This window comes from Ceratina calcarata, unplaced genomic scaffold (assembly GCF_001652005.2).
Source record: "Ceratina calcarata isolate Rehan_Ccalc_2016 unplaced genomic scaffold, ASM165200v1 scaffold148, whole genome shotgun sequence".
Taxonomy (NCBI): domain Eukaryota; kingdom Metazoa; phylum Arthropoda; class Insecta; order Hymenoptera; family Apidae; genus Ceratina; species Ceratina calcarata.
Genome location: NW_017135985.1, coordinates 154,789 through 163,300, shown reverse-complemented (window position 1 = coordinate 163,300; position 8,512 = coordinate 154,789). Strand labels below are relative to the sequence as shown.

At 44.5% G+C, this 8,512-nt stretch overlaps 1 long non-coding RNA gene across 1 annotated transcript in view; it reads left to right on the top strand.

Moving 5' to 3' along the window:
- The window catches only part of LOC113465187 (uncharacterized), a 124,817-nt gene that overhangs the window by 42,088 nt on the left and 74,217 nt on the right, over nt 1-8,512 (top strand). Inside the window, exon 2 of the long non-coding RNA XR_003390029.1 lies at nt 1,734-2,114. This is a non-coding gene — a long non-coding RNA (uncharacterized LOC113465187). The remainder of the gene's footprint in view (nt 1-1,733; nt 2,115-8,512) is intronic.

Genomic DNA, 8,512 nt, shown 5'->3' with positions numbered 1-8,512 from the left:
GTGGAGAACCAGCCTTTTAATTTTTTTATGAACTAAGTATAGTGTTAATGTTTGTCACAAAGATATCGTTATAATTCAAACGAGACTGAAGACTTACAAATACAAAAAAAAGATTTAAAAATACCAAATTGGCTGTAATTCGTGGCTTACAGATCGTATTTAAATGAAACGCGTTTCGAGGAGTACAATCGTGTTCCCCAGGCGTCAGTACAGTTAGGGGTACCACGAAAGCATATTATGTAGATACTTCCAATATTGGCTGCGACTCAGGAGACTGCGAGCTGCCTATAGATTTCCAGCGAACGAAGAGCGAGAAGATACACAGTGCTGGATTTCTACGGGTGTTGCAATACACTTAACTCGATGTATATTTGCATGCAAGCACGCACCTTGTCCAAGGAGGGTTGCTTCGGCACAGGGAGAAACGCAGACAGAAAGAGAGGGAGTGAGACGTAAAAGACGGTAGAGGGTAGGGGGTAGGTGTGTGTGCCACGTGCTCGTTAATATTCATATAAGTCATGAAGCACGGCGTCGCACACTCGCGGACTTGTATAAAGTATTGGTAAATAAATCATAATGCGTTATTGCATATTTGAATATATTTGATGTGAGGTTTCCGGGACGTCGAGACGCGACGTGAGCATGTATGCGTATGCTCTCTTAATATGGAGAGGTGCTTCACATGATCACAGGATATCAATTCGAGAATTTGTAATAAGCCCAATCTTTGCCAATTTCGAGTTTTCTGTGTTGGAGAATGAATAAAATTTCTCGAAGGGTTTACACAGTTTCATTAATAAAAGATTTTTTTTAACGTGTTTCGCGTGTGCTGATATGATTATAATTGGAATGGTGTGTAACATGATTTCTTTACGAATTTTGATTGATTAAGCTGTTCTCGGTTTCATCATTTTGATTATTTAAAATATTTCAATACCAAAGACTATGTAATCGGTCTCGTATTGAAGGCGATGTCGGTGTTATCGATTCTACGCAATGTTTCGGTGATTCATTGCTGCCCCCCTCCCCTCCCCCCTTCCCTGAGCATCAACTGGGGTGCTGGGGAAGCCATTGTGAATCGAAAGTAACGCAATATACACCCTACCTATAACGAAGCAACGGAGTGTAGGTGATATCGATGCTTTAAAATACATATCTGCATATACGTAGCTATCGGTTCCCCTTCTTTCTGTCCACCTCCATCCTCCCTTTTTTTTCGAAGGATAAGGGCATCGTACTTAATGAGTCGGGGAGAGTTGGCCCGCAACCCTGGTTGCGGATCAACCCCCATCGCAGTGGAGAAGCTCGGCACCCCGGGGACGTTCCCAACCTTATTTTGATGTCTCCGTCTCTTTCGTTCCTTTCATTGCCGAGGCACTGTAACATTGGCTGATTTATCGGCATTCTTCGAATCATTGCGGTAACGAGGCTGTATTCCCGTGTTCAATTCTTAGGAAGGCAGTCACGCGCCCAACGCTTGAATTATGTCTTTCTCCTACGTTATAAATTATTAACTGATAATGAGTATACTTTATTATTTTTAAAATTAGCTTCAGAGTACAAGAGGCAATCTGTAGTAGAAAGTAATTTGATGAAATCATGTGACGAATATAAATTTTAAAATCAACTATAGAATTATGAAATCCCCATATGTATTGTTGAAACTTATTTTATTATTCGTCTTTAAATGTGTTATAAGTAATCATTATATTATATCGATTGGTTTATTACAGAGCCGGTGTCAACCGTGAGTGTTCCCCCAACTAGTGTAAATCTCGAGTCACTGGTTGAGCGGTGGAAGATGCTATGATACGGGGGCAGGTGTCGCGGTAAACTCAGTTAATTAGACAAGAGGCAACCATCGCCACCCCTCGACACCCCCGAGGCTTGTTAATAACGCGTAATTACCATTATACACGGCGATACACTCTTCCAAGCCCACGTTGGCGACCCCATTAGATAAGACGACACCTTATTATACGCGAACTAACGCCACTGTATCGTGCAACCACAAAACTTCGAAGTGTAGTGCCTCGACGTGGGATCCGAGATGGAGGATCCTCATTTTCTTCTTCGCACTGAACGGGAATGATAAGCTGATGGAGGAGATCAAGGTAATTAAATCAGCTTTACTTATCCAAACATATTAACCATGTCTAGTGTTGTACGGATTTAATCAATGAAAAGCTTGACAGTCAGTTTCGTAGTTGCTGTAAAAATATGAATACACGTGCATTGCAAAATTTCTTACAATACAAACTGTCTTATAATTAGGAATACTTAGCGTATAATAAAGAGTGTTATGAACTATTATTTAAAATTAGTTATAATAACTACCAGCTATGAACATATTCAGACGTCATCACCTTGTGCTTAAAATTGCACGGGGCAATATAAAAATGCACGTTCTTTTTCAAAGTTCTCTCATTGTTAAACGATCCTTCCGGTTGGTCGCAGCGGGGAGCAAAAGGACTTCGGTGCGTTTAGAGTCAAATCAACAACGCATACTGGTGTTTAGCGCTTAATTATGAGACTACACAGACAGACCTTGAATCCCTCCTTGTATGAACTTCTGAAGCGTAGCGCCGCTAGAAGCTTCTTTCACGATTTATGTCATAATCACCTGAAAGATAGGGCCCGAAGAACGCGCGGCGCGACGCGACGCGGTGTTCCCCTTGGCTCTCGGAGTTCCTCTTCAACCGGAGTTCATTCTTTCTTGAACGAGGAAGCCTGGAGTCGCGCGAGCTGGAGCATAAAATGCATTTAGGGGTAATGCGACGTGTATCGCGCGCGCGGGCCGCTTTCAATGCCGCCTGGAGAAACGCGAAACGAGCTGTACACCGTGTAACCGCGCTGGACCCACCGTGTGTATGAACCCTGAACGTTAAATGTTAAATGCCAGGCCATTCAGTATTATCCTTTTTTTCGACGCAGTCGGGGCCCCTCTCGGTTCGTGAAAAAAACCGCGTATCAACCGTATGGTCTATGCTCCTCGCTTCGCCTACGACGACTTTGGACATCACCGGTGCATGCCGTTTCCTCGCGTAAACGGTGCCCGTTTTCCGCGCTTGCCCCCTTTTTTTCTGACTGAGCAACAAAGAACATTAAAAGAGGGTGACGAGCTCCTTCACCGGACGCTCTGAGACACCATTATTTGCCCGTTGCATGAAAAAGCCGCGCGTCAGAGACATCGGCTTTGACGTTCATTTTTCCATTTTACCATTTTTGTTCGCCAGCTAAGATTCCACTGGTTTAAGCTCCGCATCGGCGCGCTCTATTCTTTCTGCGTTCGCTGCTTACCGTTTGGCGCCACCGTAGATTCTCGAGAAATTTTCGCTCGCAAGCTCCTATTTATTGTTTAATCTCCTGTCAACGTCGGGGTACTGAATGCAGTTCTATGCTAAGTTAATGAGGACGAAAAATTTTCGTTAGTTATCTTTATTTTCAAACTGGAGCTTTCGATACTTGTCCAATTTGAGATTCATCCAGTTTCTACCCCGCAAACATCATCGTATGAATATGAATATACAAGGTGGGAAGAGAGTGTGTTGAAAACGACGCCGAGATGACGTTGCCAACTATACCAAGATGTCTCGGTCTCGCATTAGAATCCAAATGATCCCATTACGAGAACAACGATAAAACTAACAAAGACGGAGCCGCGATGCCCCGCCACGGAGACTCGTTTCTGAAGTTAAAATTGAGGAGTATCCCGGCCAAGACGGTTGCGTCTCCTTGCACATCGAAGTGCTACAAGAACGGGGCCCTGTCTGCAATTTTCATTATTTTTATTCGAGAATTTTTCTTACCTTCCTTCCCGCGGCGTACCTCCGCTCGAACCTACGGTTAAACCCCAGTCGGAAGTGGAAGATACACCCTTCACGCGATCATCCCAACTCCCTCGCTTTTCTTTTAGAATTCCAGAAACTTGAACATTGTTTTACTAATACATCTGAAGGTGTAGAAAATATTTTTCAAGATACTGAAGAAAATATAAGCTTTCAGTTAGCACACATGTAGAAATGCACATTCAATAAGGAAATTCGTAACCAATAGGAGATTCTATGTTGGATTGGCGTTTTATTCGCATGTAATTAAAGACGAAGTGTTAAAAGACTAAAGCGCATGGCAGTTAACCCTTAACTTTCGCGACGTTCACATGAAACAGGGTTGTGGTTAATTTAAAAATCAGTCCAGGAGTAAAGTCGAGGCTAGCATAAAGCTAACTCGAACGGCCAGGAAGAATTAACGTGACTCCGACCGCGAATCAGGGAATTCCACCGCGCGAGGAGAGAGAGAGAGAGAGAGAGAGAGAGAGAGAGATCGGCCGACAGCCTCTGGCGGGTTTCGAGTAGGTACACAGAGGATGCGGAAAGGCGTCATCGTCCGTTAAGGTATAATTTACACCTAGCCCCGACCAGCCTCCGCTGAAGAGGAGTACATAGGTACCTACCGCTCGCTAGTCGGCCGCTATCGTGTACGTAGCTTTGCCGAGTACGACGCGATAGTATATGTGTGACGCGTACTCGGGGGCGTAGAAAATTTCATTCCTGCGGTTGGTTTCGTCCCGTGAACGAGTGCATCGCGGCGCGTGCATGTACGCGTGGAAATAATGTACGAGTGTGCCGTGAAACGAGTACGAATGCGAGTTACCGGTACCCGGGGTACCGACTCTCTTCGCATACGTGCTCCGCAGCAGCTCGTATACACTACGTTCTTCTCTTCTATAACCGCCCTCCGTCGCGACTCTCCTTCTCGCCATCCCGCCGCCACCCACCACGTCTCTCGATCTGCTCGCGTTCCCTCCCTCTCCTGCCCCTCGCACACACCCTTATTCTCGGCAGGAGCTCGGCACCAAGGCATTTAGAGACCTTTTCCCTGACTCATCAGCTTTGTGCTTTTGCCGCACCGCGGCATGTGCCAACGAGTAATAACGCAGCTTTTGCGCGCCTCAAAAACATGAATTTTCACTTCAACTTCCCGTTAACTGTGCCCTCGCGAACAGCTAAGTAGAAAGTTAATTTTTTAATTATCCCCGGCGATATCACCGCGGAGGATATTCCTTCCCCACTTACCATCTGGTTGTCGCGTCGGCGACTGGCTCGTGGCCTCGATGCGACTCGTTGGCCAATTGGGTACTTGGACCCCGCAAGGTGAGCCCGCGCGCGAGCTATCGTCCTCGGGGTTATGACGATCGTTCTGCTAACTCTCGGCTAATGTCACCTCGTAAATGCACTCGTATTCGTCCGCGACGCTGTCGATGTAGGCTTTGATTAAAAGGAAAGTTCTTTGCGTTCTAGTTCCCAGTTTAGAATTAACGAATTCTTCGACAGTTACGTCGCTCAACTTTTACGTTTACATTTCAAGTACAATTAGTCGCAATGGAAGATATTCTTATTATGTTATGTCTTTGAATATCTCTGGTGCCTGGTACATATCTTCTCATGTGCAGCTCTAGACTCCATGAAATTATTATAACAGAGCTATAAACAATGTCAGTTAAAAAATGATATTACAATAATTTATGACTTGAAATTAATTAAGATTGATGTGATAAGACTTGAAGCAAAGATTTGCAAAGGGAAAATAATTGTTTTCCACAATAGATGACGAACGCTACCGCTAATTAAAAATCCCTTTCGTATTAATTAAACTGTTTTTGTATTATTGTAATTGAAGAGCTACGTCAGATAAAATATTTGCAAACTTTCTTCTACCCTTCGTTCGAAGACCACCTGTGAAGAACGAAGATCTGTCGCTGTGACGGGAAAAAGAAAAGGAGATTTACCGAGGAAGTGGACGATATCAACAACAAGTGCTTTCGCGGGAGCATTGTGTGTACAATGGGACTCCATAAATACGCAATAATTTTAATTAATTCCATGAGATTTTAATTAATTCCATAAAACGAGGAGATAGGTGCTGAGAATTCGTCGTTCGGTCAACAATTTCGCGAAACGTTTAATTCGCTGAAGTGAGAGACTTTATTAAATCCCCTTTCCTGAGCCTTAGGTAGAGACGAGCATATTTCAGATAGTATGCTTGGCGGGTTGTCGCAGGTAAAAAATCAGGGAACATGTGTATCGATATACGTCGACGAGTCTCCCGGTAAAAACACGCTGGTCGTTACAACGGCTACTTTGCCTGGACAAACAACACCGGCCTGTTAACACAAAAGAATCGCCGGTCTTTTTTCTCCTCATGCGTCGCCGTACCGAGAGGACCGGTGCGCGCGGCACGGCGTTGATACACACGTTGTAGAACGCGGGCGCGTTACGTTGACGATCCTGAAAACTAGCGACGACGATTTCGCGGCAAAAAAAGAACGAAGGGAGAGAGAAGAGGTAACAGGGAAGAGGCAGAAACGTCGACGCAGGTATATAAGGCCGTTTCGTCAGTCTCGTTGTCACGGTTGTCGCGGAATGAGAACGTACGACCAGCTCGTATTTTAATTCCGCGGACAGAGCCACCCCCTGGCTGGCCTGGCCCGCGGGCCACCCCTTTCTTCTTCGCGTCTCCTATGAGCCCTCGCTGTTGCTGGTTTCTAACGGCACGGCACGGCGTCGCGACGCCGCGCTGCGTTGACATTACTGAGCATAATATTTAATAATTATTTTCATTAAAGTCATAATAAAGTTTGGGATACTTTATTAATTTATAGGCCAGGGAACACGTTCAAAAGGGTGGCTTCCTGTGCTGCGTCTCGTGGCCATTCGTATTAATTATCGTCATTTCATATCGCGGGATTAAGGAAGTGAGACGAGTAAGCTCGGGAACGAACTTCTTCGGTTATCTAATCGACTCGCGATCCTCTTAGCATCTGCTTCGATATTCCGATCAAGCAGCGGGACGGAGTTTAATTAAAAAAATTGTTGGCTGTATCGTGGGCGCGCGCGGCACGGGATATAAGTTCTACGCATAGCATCCGCTAATTTATTTATCGGTTGAAGTTTGTGGCGTCGCGAGAAAGCACGGATAAAAAGTTAATTAACAGGGATTAATTACCTCAGTGACTCGATGTAATGCAAATGAATCGTGAGGAACTGCCCGTCAGAATCGTAAACATGTAAACGCGCGGGCGTAGGGAAAGCTATAGAGGTAACACAGGGGCATGATCGTTGACAGAGAAGCGCAGAAGTGCAGCCGGCTCGGCGAAAAGCACAAAGAATGGAGAAAGAAAAGGGAAATCCTTCAGACTGTTCGCTCGACTCCGACGAAATAAAGGGGTTAACGAGATGGAACGGAAAAACAACGAAAAGGAGAATAAACGCGTCTTCTCAAAGGGGTGAAGGATACAGTTTCCTAATTTTATTTCGAGAAGAGCACTTTTTCTCCTGCTAGTCTTTGAAAAAAGTACCCACGCGCGAGTGGTCCGGAAAACAAAACGCAAGATTCAGCCCCAGTCTGCACCGCCGCGCGTCTGCACCACCCCCTATATTTATTATGTTATACTTGCCCCGTGGCCCGGTCTTCTTCCTTATGGCTGAATTGAAAATCTTTCTGTACGAGCCGAGATGTATGCGAACCGGCGGCGGCTGTAAGCAAATCGCGTTATCCCGCGCCCAGCCAGTCGGCCATCTCCACACTCTGAGAGGAATTAAAATAAATACATATCTTAATTAAGCCCAGCGCTCTCTCATCTGCGGTGTGACCAGAAGAGGAGACCGCTTGCGTGCAGATATTTTCAAGAATGGAAAATAGGGTTCCGTTTCCCCTTCCCTGGCTAATGTAATTTTTCTTCGCTACGGCCAATGAGATTCCGTTGGAACGAACGCGAAAGAAAAATATTCAGTAACGTACATATCAGAATAAAACGAGTCATATTAATATTAAACTGTCATCCATTTTTCTATTGTATACAATACATTCAAATATCTGTGCTTGTTTTATAAATTTATTCCTCCATGGTGGACTTTCCCAGCGCGGACGTTGAGAGCTTCTGGACGACTCGTCCTTTTTTCTCACTCGTAACTTTTTGGTAGCGTCCACTCGGAAAACATTCGAGAAAATACTAAGTAGCCTAGTTGGTGCCTTTTAAGTGGGAAATCCGGTGAAAATTTCGTCGCATGTCAAGTTATGCTCTATGCGAAATACCGCTTCGCGGGATCATCATCGGGCTTTGAAATAAAAGGGCAAACAAGAAAAAGAAATGACGCGGAGGCAAAGAGGAAGTAATGTTTGTTTCTATGCATAATTAATCCAGGGTAGCGACCAGAGAATCTGTTTAGCGTGATTCTGAAAATGTCCAAGCTCGAAATATTTTTTCAAAGGCACCTGATTACGTACCGTAGTCACAGAAATTCCTCATCATAAGCATATGATAAATGTAGCTAAAGGGAGTTGGCCAACCTAGAATCGGAGAATCACGTGCGACTAGCTTTTTCAAATAAATGTGTAAAATCTCAAATGTGTCAATAAATTTTACTCAAATGTCGTTACACTCAGAAATAATCATCTGATATAAAGTATGAATAATATACAATATTTAGCCCACGGACTAATAGTTAAATCG